The 24,156-nt window shown below is 35.8% G+C and overlaps 1 protein-coding gene across 1 annotated transcript in view; it reads right to left on the minus strand.

The window, feature by feature from the left end:
* LOC115625436 overlaps window positions 1-24,156 on the minus strand; it is a 75,263-nt gene that overhangs the window by 43,648 nt on the left and 7,459 nt on the right. Inside the window, exon 2 of the mRNA XM_030520482.1 lies at window positions 16,825-16,871. The gene's annotated coding sequence lies outside the window, so the exon portion shown is untranslated. The remainder of the gene's footprint in view (window positions 1-16,824; window positions 16,872-24,156) is intronic.

The raw sequence follows: 24,156 nt of genomic DNA on the forward strand, positions 1-24,156 counted from the left end.
AGTAACTGCCAAAGAAAAAATATGCATATACGTTTTGCAAATTTGCTTCAAACAATTTTTCCAAGTGTAGATGATACGCGACTTGACTTGATTTTGATTTTTTATGCCACAAAACAAATCACCTTCGTCTGCGTCTGCTTTTTATATTACAATATACTTGCGGTTTGCGTAGAAGCAGACGAGGATAATGAGCTGGTCTTTGTGAATTTTTCAGTCTATAAATGAAGTCTCTGCCATCGGCATGATAATTATATTTATATTGGCACGTACTCCATGCTCTCAACAACAGGCTTTGCTGAACAAAAGCCAACATTAAAATGTTATTCACATTTCAGAATTAATTGTAAGCCACCGCGGTTAACGGGGGAATGGGAATGGGAAAACTGAAACTTTATTAAGTTCCAATTACAAATGTTTTGTCATTTTGTTATCATTTTTGATCATAACCCATTTGCATGGGCATTAGAATACGTTTAATAATAACATTTGACAATGGCATGATTGCTCTGCAGAAGTAAATGAAGTCATTTAAAAGAGATCAGAAGTCCGTTCGTACAGTCATCGACGGGCCAGTGTACTATAAATATTTGTTCTATGTGCGTGACACTACTACGAAGTATTCTTCATCTGGTGCTTCTGAAGACCCTGATTAATTACCATCATAATCTGGTACATATTGTGTGTACATACACATCTACAATAGAAATGAGTTTAACAAATCTGAATATCTGATAATTTCAATATAAACACAGGTCGAGGCTTAATTCGAGTTCACTAATGTAAAATGCACGCCCCTGGATGTTAGCTTTGCGGACTTTGAATATTGGTACCTCAAATCTGTTAATCGCACCTTCAAATATAGCCAAAGGGTAAAAGGGAATATTAGTTTTGTGCGAGTGTACATGTAACACACAGAAGGAGGCATGGCAGACCCCATAAAGTATATATTTTTATGAGCAGGATGACAAACCGAACCGTTTTTTGTGGAGAGTACTGTTGGGCTTGCTTGACTGTAGCGTTCTATCTTGTTTTAATATCTGATAATTGATTATCCTTCATGTCACAAAATACACTCGCTATACTATATATACCCGACTGTCAGCAAAACAAATGTTTGCCAAAAGAATCTTCTGTGGGTTGATGATTGTTTGTTTGTTTGCACATTTGTTAATTGAAGCACATACTCGTAGAGAGAGAGGGAGAGAGAAAGAGTGAGAAACTAAGGCGGCGATTGACGAAGTACTAATGCAAGTGTCGCAGGCAATAAACACACTTACTCAAATGCCAAGAGGGCACAATAATATGCAGACAGATGTCGTGGGCAAAACACATGCGTTTCAATGCGGCGGCTGATGGAGCTGCTGTTTGCTGTTGGCCAGCAATGCCTGACACTGAGCAATGAGTACAAGGTTGTCACGAAGTTTATATATTTCCCATACAGTCGAGCATCCTTAAAAATAATTGTGTGGAAATCGCCAGCAATTTCAGTTTCACGAAATATAAGCGGAATAATGCTCAATTATACTTACAAACACAAATTAAATATTACACAATAAATAAATAAATTTATGTATCGATATTCACCACCAACTTCATTGGCTGTGGACTATTATTGAGGGGCACTTATCATGTTATGATTGATTCAAATGGTTTTCCGTTTCGTAGAATTTGGTGTAAGACAGCTACATACATAGCAGCTATACATTCTCTATGACTTGGCTGCCATGTGTCTCAATACTTGAGCAAACGACAATATCGTTATGAGATGGGGACTGTAAGGGCGACATCTAGTCACTTGGCATGCAGACGGCGCTGCGAGCCACAGCTGTGCCTGTGGCTTTTTCCCATTTGTTTAATTTTTTGTTTGTCTTGGTATTCATGGAAGCGATTGAACCGCAAACTTCGTTGACAGGATGTGGTGACTAAGGCCTGGCAGAGGAAGCGAAATCAGCGTCTTTGCCTTTCGACACACCTTGTCGCGGTCGTCGGGCATCCGCCGTCGTCATCGGCATTGGCGATGTGACAACCGTTGTTAATGATGATGATGCCTTGGCTTCAACTACTTGGGCGACTCGACAATTTCTGCACCCACTTGAGCGCGCTTCGTCGGCGTCTGCCTGCAAGTGTGGCAATATCAGTGCCAACATATGTCACTCTGTCTGTTCGTCCATCCATCCTTCTGTCTGTTGGTCTGCCTATCTATCTGGTGGTACTGACTGTAAAATAGTTTGCGGCATGTTGCCAACACGAATGCCTTTAAGGCATCTGCAGTCGCCGACACGTGTTTGTCGGCATGTCAAGCTGTCACATGCACAACACCGCACAATACACATACATATAATTATATACATAAATGACAAAGCAGAATGCCCACAAAATGTGATGTGGCTATGAATTGAAAAATGTTAACAAATTGTCACATGCAAGTGGTTTGCTTGTGTTTGCTTTGAATGCTTGCAAATCTTTTTTTCTTTTTTTCTAGCCATTATCCACTCATGCTTCTCTCGCATAACAAATGTGGCAGATGTTCGGCCTGAAAGTATGCAACATTTTTTATTCGCTACCGTTTTGTTTCGTTTTGCGCCCTGTACCCGATTTGTAAAAGGGTATACAAGTTCAGAGAGAATATATGTAACAGTAGAAGGAGGCGTTGCAGAGCCTCAAAAGTATATATGTTCTTAATCAGTGCGGAAAGACTAACCATTGCGTTGTATAGTAATTCTCAACTTCCATACGAAACTCCATGTGCGAAAACATTTGTAGCAAGTATGACGACCCCCAGCGGCACTTCCTATTCTTGTTAACTTTCTTTTTACTTCTGCTATGCTTACACACCAGCGGCAGAAGATTTTAGATACAGGGTACTTAGCAGTCGAGCTAACTGCATTGTAACGAAATGCTCTTCTTGCGCTTGCAAAAGAAATAATAAAAAGCGAAAAGCTGCACAATTATGTTAATTGAATTCAATGCAAACACATTCAAATACCAGCCAACAAAACTTCAGACCGAAGTAACAGCTACAAAACATAACAGTACATCATGCTGCTCGGCAACAACTGTTGAGTAGTCGCGTGTTTCGTCTGATGGTTTAGCTTCGTTTTTGTTATGCATTTCAGTTTATATCCCTTTTATTTCGGGCAAATGTGTGTGTAATTATTCGGGGCTTGTATGTGCGGGTGATTCGCCCCACTGTTATTATGCACTCACGCACACCAACACATACTCAATAGTACACATATGTGCGTGCACACACGCAGTCACACTAAAAAGGCTAACTCCGAATATGCTTTGCTACGTGACTGCAGACCATTTTTTTACACAGCAGGGGCGCAAGTGTAATGTGAAGCCCATGGGGCGTATGCGTATTATTGTTGAACTCAACATGAGTTGGAATAGAGAAGGAACATACCTGCCTGTAATTTTATTCGTTCCTGCAGCCATCGCATATTCCAACGATCTGTTAATAGCTACCCGAAACCATACCTTTAACAAAAAAAACTTGACCGATTTTAGCTGTCACTTATATACAAGTAAGAAAGAAGTATACAACAAATAAAACCATTACTACGAAAAATATACAGTTCTGGAAGTATAAACTCAGAATGTAAACACTTTGTATAAACATATGTATGTACCAGTATGTCCATGTAAAAGGCGAACATACTTCTATTCAAGACGTTAATTTAGCTTTTTTCGTAAATCCAACCAAATCTTGAGTAATTTGTTATATTTGTTTAATGAATGATTAAGAAATTTTTATGTGCGTTTTGTACTTTGCACTTTTTGCGCTCACGATAATTGTTATTGTCATTTTAGTATTACTGACTATGTATTGCTTTCCATGTGCTTTTCCAAAATAATGGGCTGACACACAAAAAGCAAAATTGGCAGACAACTAAATATGCCTAAATGGCAGACACGACGGGCGTAGCAATAATTAAGCATTGGTGTTAGCATGTGGCAATGCGGGGGAGGGTGCTCATGCGAATCAATGACAGGCGAACACTTCACAAACAGTTCTAATTACCTGTCGCTGCTGTCATTAGACGTCATGTGTGTGTTTCCAGCTATTTATAAAAGGGGAGTGAGAGGGCCACCATACTTTAATTAAGACGCCATTGCTAACGAGTACGCTGTACCCAAAGGGTAATAGGCGATACTAGTTTTGTGCGAATATACAAGTATGTAAGAAGCAGGCGTGGCAGATCCCACAAACTACAGATATTCTTGATCAGATTGACAAGACGAGTAGATATAGCCATGTCCGTCTGGCCGTTTGTCCGTCTGACCGTTTGTCCGTCTGACCGTTTGTCCGTCTCACCGTTTGTCCGTCCGTCTGTATGAACGCAGGGATCTCAGAAAGTACAAGAGCTAAAATCACCAATCCACATTTTCCTAAGGACGAGTTTGTGTGGTTTTTCCAATTTTTCAATTTTTTCAATTTCACTTCGTCCTAATCATAGCTCTAGTCCATCCTCAATTTAAGGCTAAAATGGTTTGAGTCGGCAGTGTAAGCAAGCTTGATCCAAATGTATATCAATTACGAAGTGCATAAATGTAGTTGAGTGGTTTACGTCTATTTATTTAAGTTTAAGTTTTTTAAATATGAAATAAAATAAATCGTTATTGTTTTGGTAAATGGGATTTGTCATTATTTTTCAAGAGCATGAAAAGATGTAAACTCACTTGTCTGCCTTTTAAAATGTATAAATTATACAAGTGATGGGCATACTTTATTCTTTATCACTTTCTGATATATAGGGCTGTTCAAGAGGCGCCTGCCGTTGATTTTTCCGTTGTCGCTACTCAGAGTTAAGTGTCGACTTGTGATGAGGAATGATAAACAAGTACGCGTTGCAAATGCGAGATTGCTTCAAAAGTTTATTATACAGAAACACACACATAGGCAGATGCATTATGTGTGAGGTATGTGCTGTAGTCTATACAAATATAATGAAAGTTTTTGATTTTCAAAATATTACTCATACGCAGCGTAACTCACTCATTCGCACACACTTTGACAAACTCGCCGTTTTTGGCGACAGAGTAGGTTAACAGAGCAGGTTCCTCACGCACATAACTGTAGGCTCCAACAAGTTCACTCCTTGCTTGACGGAAATAATAAATATAAAATTAAAAAGCGCGCAGAATACTTGCAAGGATATAAGTATATCTACTCATGATATTCTCCTTTCCCTGTATAAAATTAGTTCACTTCGGCTACAAACAAAACCGCAACAATGATATATTACAAAAAATGGGAAGGAATTCCCTAAATACACTGAATTAACAGCAATTTCTCCATTATTCATATAGGTCCACGATTTTAGAAACTATGTTAATTAAATTTTTTTTTAGTTTCTATAATTTCCCTTCCATAGATTAGTTAATCAGAAATCCAATTTAAAATAAATTATGAAGGACCCAGATTCTGGAACGAAGAACAGAAACTGCAATCATATTGGAGAATCAATCAAATATCAAGGCTGCTTATAAATCAGAACTATACATTCAATCCTTTAAATCATTTCCTTGCTATCGAAATGTATTTTTTCCAGCGAACAACTGACTGCCGTCTATGAGTATAAAATTACTTTTACTTTCGTTTGCCTGGCGGCAGTTTCTGAGCAATGCGATGACGCGCTTAAAGGCAATTGTGTTTGCGTGTACCATGAACGACAAAAAACCAATAAAGCTTTCTGTTCCCTATTCATGTCGCTATTACTATTGTGAAAGTTGTAAAAAATCCGCACGCACGAACACCGACACCCACACATACTGGTACACCCAGCGCACGTGCTTCTGTCTGTGCGTGAGTTTGTTTGGTTGTTTGCACTATTCTTTTACTATTTACCTTGCTATTTATTTTATTTTATTTCTGGTTGGCTCTTTCGCCTATTAATTGGCTTCGATTATTGCTCTTTCTACACACATTTCACTTCACTGCTGACACACATGCAAATGAATTCCATTAAAAAGCACAGACACACTGTTGCTCCTTTTTTTGGGAAAACTGGCCCACAATGAAGTTTACGTTTTTCACTTTACGGGACCATTGCAGACAAATCACGTATTCCGCGAATTTCCACTGCGTACAGACGCGCACGACAGCCGCATAATAACTGAAGAATCGCATGTAAGAGGCAACTGTTGGTGTGGCAGCAGCAACAACAACAACAACAAGGAGCCATTGGCCGCATTCCAAGTTTGACGTTCGCAGAGTCTGCGCAGTGGCCTGCCGCTAAATAAAAACAATTTAACCCCTATGTGGTGGGCGAGAGTTGAAAGTATATACGTTGTTCTTATTATCAACATTTCATGTACAGAGTAGTATAAGTATGAATTCGTCACTGTAATACTGTAAACAACGCAAATCGTGATTGGACAACAACAAAAAGTTTTGTGCTAAAAAATTTTGCTTTTTATTTGTACTCAAGTTAATATTGAAGGTGCACACAGTTTTTCTTTAGAAAATTGTGGAATACACCTTCATGTTTACCCGATTAATTCCATAAGCTGTCCAATCGGAGTAAAACTTTAGTTTTTATGTCATTTAAATAGCTGACTGGAACCTTCTCCAAAATATATTTTATAACTAAACATAGAGCCACCTAACAACTTACGTCATATAGGCGTGGTTCACATTAGAGTAAGGCTTCAACCGTAAAACGGTTTGTATCAGTTCGGGCGCTGAAGAAATTGAAAATGAACATGAAATTGTGCAAAATAAATTTAAAACATGCCGAAACATTTGTCATTGGAACTTTATAAATATTCACTGTTGCCGGCACGTATTTGTAAATGCGATTAACGGACTTAAGAAAGCAATACAAGTATTCGAAGTCCGCAAAGCTAACATCCAGGGGCGTACATTTTATTTTAGTAAACTCGAATTTTGCTTCGACCTGTGGCTATATTTAAGCTATTAGATATTCAGATTTGTTGAAATTAATTATCTCGTAGATATGTACGTACAAGTATATACACAATATGTACCTGATTATGATGAGGAATACTACGTAGAAGTATCACGCAAATAGAAAACATATTTAAAGTGCACTGGCCCGTGATGACTGTATGAACGGATTTCTAATCTCTTTTAAATGACTTCATTTACTTTTGCAGAGCAATCATGCATTTGGATGACAAGTATTATTATTAAACGTATTCTAATACCCATGAAAATGGGTTATGATCAAAAATGATAAGAAAATGATTCACATGCTAGAGTGTGCCCCACTCTTATTTGCGTTGTACCCGGTTTATTATTATTCCTAATTCCGTAATTACCAAAAAAAAAAAAAAAAAAAAATTACAATTGCTTGCTATAATCCCACTTCTATTATATTTATGATACCGAAACATTTCTAATTGAAACTTTAGAATGTTAAACTTTTGTCGATACGTATTTCGAATCATGGACTTAAAGTAATAATATTTTAAGTCCTAAAACTCGAAGACCAATGGCGTGCATTTTACATTAGTGTACTAGAATGTAGCTTCGCCCGGTGGTTTTGTTTTAAATTAATTGTATAATAGAGTCGTCATCCAGGATAAAAATCAGATACAATTTAGAAATACTCCTATCTGTTTTAATAAAAATGTTTTCCCAAATTTACAATCCCACCATCAAAGGCTGAACGCAGCCCGGAATCGATTGATCCACTATGTGGCTGTTCCTTGGATTTTCATTTCAACCGACTGTTTCAATCCTAGCTTACTGCACTTTAATTTCTGACTATTTGTGTGCTTCTATACACGTATATACTGGGGCGCAGTTGTTAAATTTTACTTGGAGCACAGACAAATAAAAACGAACTGAGCGAACTCAACCACAGCATTACTAGGTGGGAGCTGTCGTTCTCCATAGAGGGAGGACAGACATTGTGGTACCTTCCCTTTCCAAAACTCCACTATTCAGTGTCCGGTGGTATATTTTCTTACTTTGTGGGCCTGAGGCACACACTTATGTACGCCAAAATTGCTGAACGACAGCTGCAGACCCAAAAACATCAGCCAAATGAAAATTGGGCAATGTGGCTGGGGGATTCTTGTTATGTTTTAAGTAAACTCATAGTTGATTTCGGTATTAAATGTACACATACAGGTAATTCGAATAATCAATTTAGGTAAATAAACATTTCAGTGTAATCAAAATGCAAATCGAACATAGTTGAAAACAAATTGCAAACGTTTGTCTTTTGTTGGCTGTGGCATAATAAAGGTCAACAATTTGTGTTTTTTGTTGTTGCGGTCTTCGTCTGACTTTGTCGTTTCTCTTTCGCATTAAAAATGAAAAATGACGAAAGTACTCGAACAGAAATGTTCAAGGCCCATAAGCTCCGATATGCCTTGACAGAAGTGACCAGCTTAATTGTAGGTCATTAATTCCTTAATTCGAAAACTCTGGTCAATTCCTAGCATGGGGAGGGGGACGCATGGTCATTATGTTCTACACGTGCCGGACAAGTATTGCTGGCCATTATTGTAGTGCCACATAATGTAAAATATTATTAAGAAGCGCCATCCACCAGATTTTATAAGTAAAATATATAATATCATTAAAAATGTATTTCATATGTTATATTTAATTCCAAAATGATGTAAATAATTTGTATATTTAGATTTAAGTGTGTCCTATTTCTGTATACTAGAAACTCTTCTTATAATCCCTTTATATTATAATATGATAAAAAAATTTTCTCATATTTTATATTTAATTCCAAAATTATGTAAATCGCTATAAATAAGGGTTTTATAAAAAAACTGAAATATAATTAAGGCGTTTAAATAAATATCATCTACTATTAATGGACAAATTGTGATTGTAGGTGATATTCCTTCTATTGTTGTTTCTTCCACTAAGAAATAGTAAACATTTCAAATGAAATACCGTCACCATAATAAACTAATTAGAATTGCCTTTTTCCACAATTCTCCAAATACCTCGGCAATACGAACGCTCTTAAGCCACCCATTACACCCTCTTTTACAGTTGACATTATTTCTTGTTTACTTATGAATTTTCCATAGGGCTGGTATTGAATATCAAATTTTGGTATCAGAGAAAATCTTCGCTTCGGAACACAATTTTCTTCCATTCAGTATTGTAAATTTTAAGTAAAAAACATTCCTGTAGTAACGATTTTACATTTCCATTTCTGGTAAATTAATTAATTTTTTCGCTAAATATTCTGTACATTTTTTCATGTCGCGTTAACGTTAACGTTAACGGATAAATAGTTTATTTGCTGCCGTCTTTTGTTTTGCTTTTTGTGAAGGAACACACTTGTTTAGCTTTGAATAACTTTCATTCAACTATTACGATGGGTAAGTGAACAGGTTTTTGTGGGAAATTTTTCAGATGGCTGGTATACCGCTACCGGAGAAATGAGCTCCACACATCCATACCGGGGGCGGAATCCTCGCGTACAAACATATGAATATGTATGCGAAAGCCCATGCAGAATTTGCATAACTGCTATGGCATGGACATGTTTGCTGTTGTTGCTGAGTGCTGCGAATACAGCGAAAATTGCAATTAGCATTCACAATGTACAGTTGCTATTTATACTTGTTTAAAAGCGTTAAAATAGCAGACTAGTTATGAACTAAAAGGTATTAGCTGTAATTTCATTGAAAACATTATGCAATCATTTTGTGGGGCAAAAACGCAACTTAGTTTGCTTATTTAAAGATTTTTATTATAAAACTTTTTATTCAAATAATATAAATGTTTGCACAAAACTGAGGAATGCTAAGTTAATTAGCTGACTCCACAAAAAGCTTGAACTTTAAAGCCATAGAAAAAAACATCTTAGGCGAGGTGTGCTGAGCAAATTTAAATCTATCTCAATATTAATTAAAAATATTTAACAAAACAATATTGATTTTGTAGATTCTTGGACTTAAACAAGATATGAATAATTGTATATTTCTGGAGTAAATTATTAGTAGTAAATAAAAAAATAAATAAAATATATAAAACAAAAAATATTCAGAAATAAATAATAAAAATTTGACAGGGCAAAGCGTATTATTCCTAACCCTTATTTTATTTTAATAGCACATTTACTATTCGTTGTTTACGACTACTTCTGGGCTTTTATGCTCACACGCGTCTTTTTAACGGAAATCGTTTAATGACCCCACACTTGAAATAGGTAGGACACACGCAAACCAAGACGTAGGCCATGTTCTGCGTCCTAAATGCCCTGAGTGCCACTGCGTAACAATAAATGGTTCTCATTTAAGTGCTTATTTATGGCATGTTTTTAGGCATTTGATTCTATGTGTGGATCGGCTATTGGCGCGCTACCTTTGTGTTAAGCAGTTGAACTCATTTTTCCAATCTCAACCAGAAACGGGCCCAAAGAATCGATAGACTGGACATAGCGTTGAAAATTGGGCTCACTTTTATCATTCAAGTTTAAACTCAATCAACATTTTTTTTCCATTGATCCATTTAGGTACAGTATTCTTTTATAAATACAATGTATCCCACATTTTCTGTAAAATATTTCTTTCCATTTCAAAATTAAACGCTGCTGGTTGTATCCGCCTGCCCTTCGCCTCGTGGTCATTAGGTCTGACTGTTTGTGGGCTATGTGGCGATGTCCAGAAAACCGCCAAACCACTAACACTGCTGCCACTTATACCCACAATAGTTGGGATCCTGACTTCATCGCCTTTCCAAACTGTAGGCTTCCAGCACGTTTCAGCAGCATTTGTGCCTGTGGCTGTAAATCAACATACGACATGTGGGCCTTTGCCTTCTGCAACCTAAACAGTCGAATAAAACCGCTTGTTGCTCGCCATTTGTATGGTAATCAAATTTTGTTGCTTGCTTGTTCTGCTAATTGTTGGAAAGAATGATGAAGCTGCTCATGATGAGGGCAAAATGGAATTAATAAGTAGAACCCAAAAAAAAAAAAAAATTGTTCATGTGTACTGAGGAAAAGACGCTTTATGTGAGCACTGAATGGTGAGTATATGAGATGAAAAAGTTGATGCCAAGGTGATTAAATCTACTTAATAGTCATATAAATCTGAAATCGACCACAAATTTATTAATTTAATTTATTATTTAATCCTTAAAAAGCATGGCTCTCATGTGTGTGTTTGTGTGTTCCCTCCTTTCAATATTCATGAGCAGCCGATTATAATTGAACGAAAGCCAATAACAAATGTCAAATTTGCCAGCAAGATGACAGACCGCTTTTGCTTCTGAGCCTGCGAGTATTTGCCCCTCAGTAGTACTCGGCCCATTTGTAAGGACATACATAAGAACGTCTACTACCTACCTGCCTCTTTTTTTGTGCTGCGAATATCGAGGGAAGCTTTCATTCACTTGCTTAGACAGGCGAAGCCAAACAAAGAAGGTGCAAGGGCAAAGTCTTGGAGAGAAGCAGAGTACAGAACTACAACCAAGCTAGTCATTCAACCATGCGAAAGGTCAAAGCCCCCGCTGGAGTTGTTGTTGTGGCCGTCGCTGTTGATTCCTCTGTTTTCCATTTCCAGTTGTTGTTACTCCGTTCACTGTTTCGCTTGCCTGAATCTTTTTGTCGCCCTTACATATACTATACATGTTCATATAGTATTGTTATCCTGCCTTGAGACAATCTTAACTGTTGCAGTTAGGGCCCCATGTATTTCGGAAATAAATCAATAATACTTTACAGTTTCGGCCCGAGTAGTTTAAAGACGTTCTGTATTCAGTTGATTCTCAAATTCATTCGTTTCATATACTAACCATAACCATAATACTAACCAACAAATACTACCGATACTTAATACTAGAATATGTAAAACATGTAGTACTCTCTTACCTTAATTATCTTAATTGGTTAGGATATTCAAAACATAATTAACAGTAATGCGGACTTAGTTTAGAGCTCCAGTTTCTGCTCACTTAAAAATTAAGTATTACAAAGTGAATTATATTTGTTTATACTTTAATCTTTTCTCGTTGGCCAAATATAGTCCTAAATATTTATACTGTGACATGGCTGCTCACATTTTATTATACTCTATACATGAAATCTACAGGAGTATATTAGGTTTGCGCGAGCTGAAAAATGTAACAGGCAGAAGGAGGCGTGGCAGACCCCACAAAGTATATATACAAGTATTCTTGATCAGCATGACGAGACGAATCGATCTAGCCCTGTCTGTGTGTCCGTCAATATTTTGACACTCGGTTACTGCAGCTCTGCCGGCAGCGCTGCCCGCAGCTGTTGCTGTTGTTGCTGCTTTGGTTCAACTTTGTGCTGCATGCATACACGCATAGACCCGATGATGTAAATGTATGCTGTTGAAACTGTACATAATCATGTCTTCTATGTATATATTAAATAAATTTGATTTAATTGGCTTGCTCGACAGTAGCGTTCTGTTGTTGTTTTCTTTACACTTTTGAACTATTATTAATTCATGTTATTCATGTTAATTTTTTGCAATCAAAAGAAATTGAACTAATTTTTTTTTTGTAATTTTTCACCATTCTTCATAGTCGAATTGTAATCTCAATCGTTTTCAAATGCGAAAGAGGCAATGATTTGAATGGCTCTATATGGTACAGGTCAATGGTATAACATAAGGTTTGGTATAAATTTGAGTTTTCCAACTTATGGCAATTACTTCACACTTCATAGCCTTTTGTAAATTCAATGACAAGAATGAAATGAATGAAAGAATTCACATATCAGCCCAATACTGTCTTTTTTGTGTTCCTGTAGCACACAATTCTTTCCTATACCTTGCATTCCTCTTTACAACCAACTGCCATTTGCTTACATTTCAATAAAACTGCAGTCACCAAAGCAACAAGAACAACAGAATTGCATTGTTTTTCCAAGGAATTTATATGAAATATACATGAGACGGTTAGTTGAGTTTATAAGAGAGAAAGCTGAGGAAGCTAGAAGCCAGAACAGCTACTCATGTCTACATAGCGCACAGGGTATTGCGGGAGGAGCTCTCCAAAGGCATCGAGGAGTGTGGCACCAGCAGCTTGGAAAAGTGCAAGTAAAACTTTAATGCAGTACAATTTATGCTGAGGCTATAAGTTTAGAGCATATATTTAAAATGTAGGATACACATCCACGAAAATCTGCTAAAGTACAAAAAGGTAACTGAGAAAGTTGGCAACCACAAGCTATAGTATAACTAGTGAATATTGCAACTCCATTTTCAATATCAACTTAACTATACTTACAAAAACTACTACCTAAGCTTCAATGATTGTCGTCCGACTCCTTTGCTCAGGGCGTCGTTACACTGTATACAATTCGGCAACCATTTTTCTTTGCGAGCCAATTCCATTACGGAAAAACAAAATCCTAAGCCTAATTAATAAACAGCTGCAATTTGTTTATTTACCTGAAATCTTTAAAATCTTTCTATTTTTAATTTCCACCAGGAAACCATGCAATATTTATTTGATTGCATAATTTGCAATTAACCTCCAACCAGAAACAAAAACAGGAAAAACAACACAGTGCCTATCATAAAGATGCGGATGTAGTGCTATTACTTCAACCAACTGTCTAACAATTGATGAATCAACTACATTGGAAATAAGGATTTTTTTTTGTCTATTTTTATAGCATGGAAAATTCGAATATTGTATCATTCTGAAACGTAGTAGAGGAACCAATGCAATAAAGCCAATTATCAGAAATGCAATGTAGAGCAGGGCTCAAACGTAGCTAAAAGAATTTAATAAAGAAAACTTGGAAAATACTAAATTTTTTAAATCTTGCTACTCATTGACTTGTATGCTGAAGCGGTGGATGCTAATGTCTTTGTTGCGCAGTCCACAGTGCGTATGAGTAATGCGACGTGTTGGCGCGCAGGTAACATGTTATATCATAAAAGAAATGTATTCATAAAACACACCTTAAATTCCATGAGTACTCGTAATTTATATTGCTGAACATGCTCCTTATACGCCATCCTATATGCCTCGTGGTCGAAATCATATTACACAAACGCCACATTAGCAAACTTTTATGAAGCACTAACTTAAACAAAATTTTGCAGATTTGGGAAAATTTACAGTATCGAATTCAATTTTTTAATATGTGTGTATGCTTACATAACCATAACAAATTCCTGTTATTGTTATTACTGCCATCATTTTTATTTCACTACATCTCTACCCGGTATATAATCATGAAATGAACAATATTAAGGTAAGAAAACCACATGGCAAGGGTGTGGGAAAAAGTCGACGTATAAGTTGTTGTTATCGGGGTCTTGTTGATTAATTATTGCTAGGGTACCTTGAGAAAATTTAAAAAGCTTGGGCTAAACAATTTAATACGTTTATTTTGAAATCATGTTCCAACAATACTTGTAACAACCAACTGTAACTAATTTGATAACAGCGCATCAAAGAATTTGAAAAAAAAACCGTTTGCTGCCGTTGAATCCTTTTCTGTCGGTTTTCATTTCGGCTTTTATTCGTCAACAGCCAGCAACTGGTAGCTTACGATACCTCATAAATCAAAGCTCATAAATTTTATTATTATGCGTTTTATTGTTGGCGTACATTAAACTTTTCGGTGGTGCCAATGGCGATGTGGCTGACGTAAGCGGGTCTTCAAATCCCCAGACATCATACATGGCAGCGTAAGTACATAAGCAAGTATATTTATAATGCTTTTAGCACCGCATTTTATTAGCTCTGTAAAATAATGTGATTGGGGTACACACATACAAGCATACACTGTAACCATGTAGTCATACGTTTGTGGCATTCAAAAATAAAAAACCGCAGCGAAATTTTTAAAAGACAAATGAGCACTGGGAATTTAAATTATTTATGCGTACGAGGCGCGGCTATAAATTTATTGCTTATACTTATGTACGAGTATATAGAGAGAGTGAGGAATTATGTGCAAATCAACAAATGATAATAAACGTATCAGCATTAAGATGCTGCATAAGTCCACTTGGTTGATTTTGCATTCTATTTTAGCCAGCAACTAACATTTTGCATTCTTTTCTGAAAAATCTTAAAGATCGATTCAGAACTGGAGCTCCTCTCGCATCGAAAGGATCTGAATTGGTGAGGATAGACCTGGAAGGAATGCCTTAACATAAAGAATTTCAACCTCAACATATTTTTGTGAATTACATTAAGCTTAAAAGACATAAGGAACAAAAAGAAACCGACAAAACTCTTTAGCAGTGGAAGTAGGAGCCCGTCTATGCCGCTTCGAACGCAATAGGGACAACACAACTTATTTCCGTTTACAAGCCGACAAGTTCGTTCTTTTAGTAAAATACACCTACAACGAAATTCAAGTACATGTACATTCATAAGTGAAATTCTCCCATCGAGTCGGATTCGTTCTAAGATTCATTCAAAATTTACGTTGCCCTTTTTAGTTTTTAGCTCCCTGCAGTGAGCAGTGCACTGTTACATTGTTTTCGAATAGAATAATATATATATATTAAAGATAGCCCTTGACTTCGCTTCAAATAAATAAATAATTAAATGCGAAACTAAACTACCGCGAATTTTATTAGGTTTTCAACTTTTCATAGCAAGGAAGCGCCTCCTATGTGTTGCAATTTTAAAAGCGCTTGATTACTAGTGGCACAGGGACATATGTTAAAACAACCAATTAATTGAATTAATATTTAAGTGTTGCTTGGGAGAAACCGAAACAGCATACAGAGTGCATTGTCGACTTCCATAAGTATGCAACACTTTTTGTCGTCAGCCACATTACACCGTTGCAGGATTCCTGCTGGTAAAGTTGTTGTTATGTTTGCTGCCATATTTGCTGCTGCGGCTTCGGCTTCTTGTTGTCGGCTTGTCATCTGGCTGGTATTAATTAAATGCAATTTGAATGAGAATTTCTCGTGCCTCGAACAAGCGCACACAGAAATATTTATTGCTTGAACTGTATAAAATGGCTACAACAAAGTACTACAGATTTAAGGACAGTTGTACACACAGCAGGACATTGCGGTGGATACAGGATATGGTCACTTGAATGTGCGCATGCAGCCTTTAATATTTGCGTGTGTAATATTTAATTGAATGATGTTTTTGCTGAATTAGTGCATCAGTACGTGTTGATCGACTGTAACGATGTACTATATTCTTGGTTGGAGGCGCCTGTTGCTGACACTTTCGCATGAGAAGATCTCATTACATATAATGAGGATAAGTTATTCCCCAAATGTTTATACCCTGTACCCGTAGGGTAAAAAGGGTATATTAGGTTTGTGCAAATTATGTAACATGCAGAAGGAAGCATCTCCGACCCCATAAAGTATATATATTCTGAATCAGAGAAATCGATCTAGACATATCCGTCCATCCGTCTGTCCGTCTGTCTGAATGAACGCAAGGATCTCGGAAACTATAAAAGCTTGAAAAACCAAAATTGGTATCCAGATTCTCCTAGGTCCGAGAAAGGACGAGTTTAAATATATTTTTATTCTTTGAATTTTCCCTCCCTTCCCCCGCTACAGAATTTCCTCAATGCCGCCCACATTTCAAAAACCTAAACCTACCTAAACCAAACTTTGCACATTTAATAATTATCTAATTTTAATTAATAATTAATACTTTTGTTTCAAATTTCATCTAAATCGGTTAGTTATATGAGAAGTTATTAGCGAAACAATTTCACTCCGGTACTACGCCCACAAGCTGCAGCATCAAGTTCGCTCTTCTTCCTTTTGCTTCTGCTATAGGCGCATATACCTCAGTGTCGGAAGTTTACCTGGGTACAGGGTATTTCACTGGCGGGCTTACTCGACTGTAGCGTTCTCTCTTGTTTTCATTAAAAATATATTTACCAGCTGTTTCACTCGAATGCATTTTCCCAAGAATTCCTGCACCTGTGCTGCAAAGAAAAATAACAATAATAGTAATCAGTGTTTTCCTACTTGGATCAAGTGTCAGTTATGTAAACCGCACGGTAAGAATATAAAAGTGAACAAAGTATGAGTTTAAAAATACTGTCAAATATGTTTTTCATCATTTCATTTAACTACAGTAGTTTTGTTAATGTATGTTAATCTTAAGGTCTTAAATGTTGCGAATATAACTGTTTAAAGATATTAATGAGTTATCAAAATGTAATCATTTAAATAAAAACAACTAGAGGCTGTAGATAATCTTAGAAATACATAGTCTGTGTTAATTATTCAAGGTGCCCTGATCGTTGTAAAGCAAATATATTATTATAATGTATATTATATTTATATGTAATTATAAAAGTGAATCTTAATAAAGTTCCAATAAGAAATGTTTCGGTATGACAAATATATTAGAATTATGATTATAAAAATTTTAAATTCCGATTTACGAGTAAAAATGAACCGGTTACAGCGTATATAAGAGTCGGGCGCACTCTAGCGTTTGAATCATTTGGTTATCTTTCTTGATTATAAACCATACGCATGGGCATTAGATTACGTTTAATAATAATATTTGTCAATCAAATGCATGATTGCTCTGCAGAAGTAATTGTAGTCATTTAAAAGAGATCAGGAATCCGTTCATACAGTCATCGACGGGCTAATGTACTATAAATATGTTTTCTATGTGAAAATACTACTGCGGAGTATTCTTCATCTGGTGCTTCTGATAATGGTGATTGGTTACCATCATAATCAGAAACATATTGTGTGTACATACATATCCACAAAAGAATTCATTTTAACAAATCTGAATATCTGATAATTACTGGTTGATGCTAAATTCGAGTTCACTAATGTCAAGTGTACGCCCCTGGATGTTAACTTTGCAGACTTTGAATTTTGCTAATCGCGCTTACAAATATTTTTCGCTAAAAGCGAAACTTTATAAATACCAGTCACAAATATTTCGATACAACAAATAAAAGTGGACTTAAGTCACACAATATTAAATTTATTAGGCACAATTTCAGGTTCGTATTCAGCTGTTTCAGCGCCTGAACGTATACAAACCGTTTCTTTACAATTTTACGGTTGATGCTTGCAAATACTTTCTAAAGCCGGGTAATCCTTTAGTAAAATTTGTTTACAATACGTTCAAGCCTTATTAACCACAACCATATAATGCACGTTTTTTGGTGTCTCTATGTTTAATTATTAAACAAATTTAGGAGTTTTTAAGCATTTCTTTCTTTCGAGAAGCTTCCAATCAACTACATAATTGTATTTAAATGACATAACAACTAAAGTTTCACCAATGTGTATTTCACAATTTCCTATAGCTGTATGCACTTTCAATATTAACTCGATTATAAATAATAAATTATAATTATAAATTATAATAAAAAAAAATGTTTTTAGTGGAAAACAAGTGCGAAAGCTAAGGCCGTGTGTCCCAACTTTACAATATAGTATAGTAGTAGTATATATTGTATATGTGTAGTGTATGTACAGGGTGCGAAATCTTTTATGTCGGTATATAAATATTTAGTAGTAGCACTAGTTGTGATCTGTGTTCCAAATCAGCGTCTTCACTGCAAGCGAAAGCTCTGACCTGATTTCTCCTACAATCTGTATCTCTCTTAAATTAATCGATAATACTTGGGACAGTGGGTGGCAATTTCTCCAGGAATATAATTTATTAAAAATATGAATAGTCAACTGTATAAGTTAATCTGTAAATTAATTTTAAATTAAATTTGTAATTTCAGTCAAATTTTAGCATTGGCGCAGAACTTTCTTGCCGTACTATAATTCCATCATTTTCAAATTGTATTTTAAAGTGTTCAATACAAAGCATAGTTCGAAATTTAACAAAATATGTGTCTGAAATGAAATATATCTAGGAACTTCCCAAAGCCCGCAGCACGGTGTTGCAGAGAATTAAATGTTACGCTTAGCAAGGGACATGTCTATTGCATCATTAATAATAGCATTTGGTTTTGACAGATTTCAATCACTAGCTCAGGTTCCACACCCCACTCCGGCTGTCATACTGCTATGGCAGCCGAAAAAAGAAGACAGCGAAGAAAGCAGATGTTCGTATATGCTTGGCCTCGACCGGATAGCAAGAGATTTGCATAGAATGGCAATTGCATAAAACTACCATTAGGGCTGTGCACACAAACATACACAGATCCATAGACATTCAAGTGAAAGACTACTTTACTTTTTTTTACGCATCGTCAAAGAGTTACAGAGAAAACGTGCCCAGCATCTAAAGAAGCTGTTTTTTATTCAATGTAAAGCTCAATGCAGTGCTAAAACCTATACTCAGATGTGCAGCAATAATAGATTAAATGCTATTTAATATTTAATTTCTATGCGTCTGCATCGCTGCAGACAGTCATAATTAAACAATTACACAAATAAGCAGGTCACGGTGTCAGCAAAAGCTTGTCCCCATCCGTGCTGAAATGTTTGTATTTAACCCTGGATGGTTGTTCTTCGTCGAATCGAGGAGGCACATTTTGTAGAATTTTATTGAATACTTAAGCTGTTTGTTTTGTGCTCATTTGAATAGTGCAGATGACTAGGCCTTCCGCAAGTAGAAGCTCTAACAATTACTACTTTAGTAAAAACAAGTTTTTTTAACAAACAAATTTAAAATAATGTTAATGAAACTAAGTTTTTTGTTAAGTTTTAATTATTTCGTATACAATAAAATGGTTTCGCCATTACAAGGAGGACTACTTGAAGCTTAGTCGAAAAATATGTATGAGGCCGTTATGTGTTGATTTGAATTGCATAATGAATTAAATAAACAAAATTTAAAAACTAAAAATGTTGTGCTCTGCTATCAATCAGTAACAGTTTAAAATCGATCGTAGTCGTTTCGACGAAGAACAACACTACGGTTGTAAAATACGTTAAATAAGAACAACCATCTAGGGTTAAAGGTGAAATTATGCGTCGTAACACTCCGCCAAAGTTTGTTTCGTCGTTACGGATAATAAATATGCATACCCATCCATATATCCACTCATGAGCTATGGCGACCGTAAATCTGTTTAAATTAAGTGCGCCTACTGCACACAGGTGTGCCTACTTGTGCGCGTCCTTTGTTTATCCTAATTACATTTTAATTTTAATGTTCAGTAATTGGCAGTTTTATCCATAGTATATTAAATAATAAGGAGTGTTCAATATTACAGCTGTGCGAAACCGACAGTAACATACCCTATTATCAAGAAAAACGTACGCAGTGGATTACAAGTGTTATAAATGCGCATACATACTTTTATGGCTAATGTTGAGAATATATACCAATATATATATATATATATATATATATATATGGGCATGAACATTGTGTTAATATGCTCAACATATAACTCTTGACTAGCCCTATATTTGGTGCTAAGGTTGATTTTGGGCAACGGGACAAACGGGGCAAATAAGTTGTTTTTGCGGCCACTAGTTCGCTGATGATACAGTGCCACCTTTGAGAAACTTGGCTTGCCAAAAAGAGACCAAGGCTTGACTTTCAAACAATATTAATATTTCACATTGGAATATTAGGCAGTTGTCATTATCGAATAGAACAAAAAGAATCAAAATATCCAACATTATAACTGAACACACTGTAAATTAATAAAGAACAATTAAATTCATAATTAATGTGTCACACTAATTTCCTATACTTTAACTGCTAACTGGTTTGATTGCCGCGTTTCTCAATTCGTTCCAAGCAGCCAATTGAAAGCTCCATTGTCAAAAATTCCCACTGCATGGCAGTGCTGTAGAATTCTAATCAATACTGCTTCTTTTAAATATTATGGCAAGCCGGCAATACGTCAGATACAGCTGAGTGCCTATCAAGCTATAGTTGTGTGAGAGTAGCACACTTTTTGGGACTCGCCGCAACATTTTAATATTTAAAATATTATTAAGAGCGCACAAAACTTAGCTGCTAGCCTGAATATTTTAACAGATAACAATAATAATAGTACGTATAAGTAATGCTAAAGGCATAGCTCAGGTGAAAATCCTTTAAAAATACACTTTCTACACTCGCAAATTTATGCCAAGCACAATCTTTAAACGCACACATACACTTCGATCCTGAGTGGATTTCAATGTTCGTTGGCTTAAAGTCTAGAAATGCAAATTCAAGTGTATCCACACACTGTGGCTTGCTGAATAGCTGACAGGATGATTGTGTAGCCACCAAGCCAGGTAAGTCCTTAATCGGAAACAATGTGCAGATGACAGTCTCTGCTCGCGAATGCTAATTTTTAGCTTTTAAACGCCACACGTGCCCGAAATATACAATAATTTTCATCAGCTTAACTGAAAAAGTATAACAAACACAACAACACTTAGAAAAATGTCAACAACCAATAAATATTCTTTAGCCGCATATATGACAGATTTGAACAAAGTTGTGACTTCCGTTTTCTTGTTTTGAGTCCAAACTAATCTTCAAATTAGAAATACAAGCTTTCATCAGAATAAGGAGTGATTTATTATATGATAAGCATCGCTAGTAAACATTTATAATTATTCGTAACGATGCAATACATAATCCTTTGTTTATAAAAGGTTTAATGGAATGGAGGTTGATATCGCAAGATATTTATTCTAAGTAATAAAAGAGTTAAGAAATGAAGAATAATCAAGCTCATGAACTGCAACTTCGGTTCATACACTTATTACTATCAATTGTCATGGTGTAACTTTAAATAATGTTGAGACATAATATAGTAAGGTACATAATGCAATACTCTTGATCTTTTAATGTACCCTTTCACCGTCCGAGTACAAATTACAAGAATTCATTTTAATGTTCAATCCCTGAAATAGTACATATAAGCAATTATATACTGACCATCAAGAAAAGCCGCACCTTCCACCCACAATTCACAATCAGCTTGTCGTTCACTTGGATCTTTCAGTCTAGGTTTTTATGACTTTACATGTAAAACATTTCCACATACAATGTATACTTTAATTCAATTCAATGTTCATTAGTTCCACTCTATGCTAATTGCAAGAGCCTGAAGTAAATTTTAGCATGCACAGTAAGGACTTTCTGTCGTTTCATAAGAAAATGTTCAAGTAGCTTGGGGGCTGCCATCTCTGATACGGGGACAAGGGTGGGGAAAAATTGAAACTGTCCAAAAAGTAAAAAGCAAATGCGTATCTTAGACAACAACTAAGGACAGCCGACAGGTTAGACAATTGAATAACTGTGTAGGTGTAAGCACCGGGCAATGACCTGGCATCTGATGAATTCCCACGGTGTGGACAACAAAGGCGTGTTGTTCTGATGATGTCTAGACAATGCACTGAAATAAATTGAAAGTATATATACATGCCAGTTGTCAGATTTGGAATATTTTTTTAACATTATGTAAATCACCAAATATGCGAACAGACGTCTATTTGCTTGAATTCCCAATTTATTATTTATAACTTTAATAGATTTGTAACGCACGCTTCGAAAGCCACGCAATAAAACCAATAATCTGCCAATCACGAATCTGGAAAAATTTGCAATATTTATATAACACAAGAACATACATTAAGAACATTTGAACTTTAATAGCTAGGCACACCAAACTTAGTATATAGACTTGTCTTATTCATATGTCGAGCAAGTTTATTACAAACCCTACGTATCCAAGTTATTTTATACCTACAAGCGGCGAAAAAACCGATCGATGTATCAATGCTAGTAAAATAGCTTAATTGCTTATGAGGATCTGTTGGTAAATTTGGCATTTATCTCAGTTCTCCCCTCAATACCTAAATACCTATATTTGTTGTATTTTATTCTATTCTCATCATCTGAAGTTAACCCCTTTTGCTAGAAGTGCAGATCAGAGACGGTATTAGGTCGTTGTTAATGATTTTGATATTTAACACCACATCACAAAATGTCTAAACATATCTTCTTCGGCTTCATTAACATCTAATTATTGTTTTTTTTATGCAGACAATGATGACATTTTACTTTTAAGCTTTTTGGTCATTAAATAAAAACTCTGCCAATTTACACTAATCAAAAGTACTTATAAAATTCGTCATAAAATCGATTATACATGTATATACATATACTTGTATATACATAAAACAGTTGTTCACATAATAATGCAATGCAGTGTTTCCAAATGGTAAACATTTTCAAAATCAGTGCTATAAAATATGTTTGTTTAATGAGCTGGGTTTCTGGCGACAACATATTCTGCAGAAATGAACCTCTTGCCACCATTATTGTATTCTGATGCCACCGAAATACATCTGTGAGTATAGTTGAAAATAATAGACAAATTTGAGAAAAATCGGTTTCAAGATGCATAATAGCCATATATGCTCCATTGTACAACATTAATGGCTTCAACCGAACCAGAACAGAAAATTGCAAATATTATCTATTTGCATACGCTTTATTTTAGTTAAACCCTTCTTATCCCCAAAAAAATATCCACGAGATTGGTATTTGCTCCAAGCAACAAGTCCTGCCCAATGCAGGCGAACAAAAGCCGACTGTAAGCTTGGAAATTGTACGAGGAAAATTTAACCTTTCCCACCCAAACGTCTTGTGTTTCCTTTGAAATCCTTTTCTTGTGTCCCACCTGAATTAAAAAGAAATAAGCCAGTGAATCAAATCGAAAGGACAATCCAAGGCCTGCTGTCAGCTCAATGCCGCTTTGCCATTCAAGCGCGACAAACAATGGTAGTAAATGCAATTCCATTCGTATTCGGATGCATTAACAAAGCGACAAAATATAACCGAAGGGTTTTCATATTCAATCTGATTCTGATCAATGATGTCATTTTCTCATCACGCATACACGGACATGCACCGTCAAGCGGAAAAGCGAATAATTGTAACAAGAAGAAAAATGACAAGCACTACATAGTTTGTATTCTGACACACACACACAACATGTAGAAGGCAAAGCCTTGTCAAATGCAAACAATTTTGAAAATTTGTTTTCAATACCAAAAGCGGGAATGGCACCTTTTATTAAAATGAAATTTAATTCAATTTTTGTTATCTTTTACGAAGTTCCATTATCCATTTATGTATGTATGTATGTGTATTAGTATATTCCTTATAGGCTCCGAAACCACTTAACTGATTTTAATCAAATTTCGCGTCAACATTCAAAATAGTCCAATGGGTGCCCCGGTGAAGTTTCGTGGCGATTCGTTAACCATCTTTTTCTGGCTTATTTCTACTCATTATCATTGGTTTGG

This window comes from Scaptodrosophila lebanonensis, unplaced genomic scaffold (assembly GCF_003285725.1).
Source record: "Scaptodrosophila lebanonensis strain 11010-0011.00,11010-0021.00 unplaced genomic scaffold, SlebRS2 tig00000072-arrow-pilon, whole genome shotgun sequence".
Lineage (NCBI taxonomy): Eukaryota > Metazoa > Arthropoda > Insecta > Diptera > Drosophilidae > Scaptodrosophila > Scaptodrosophila lebanonensis.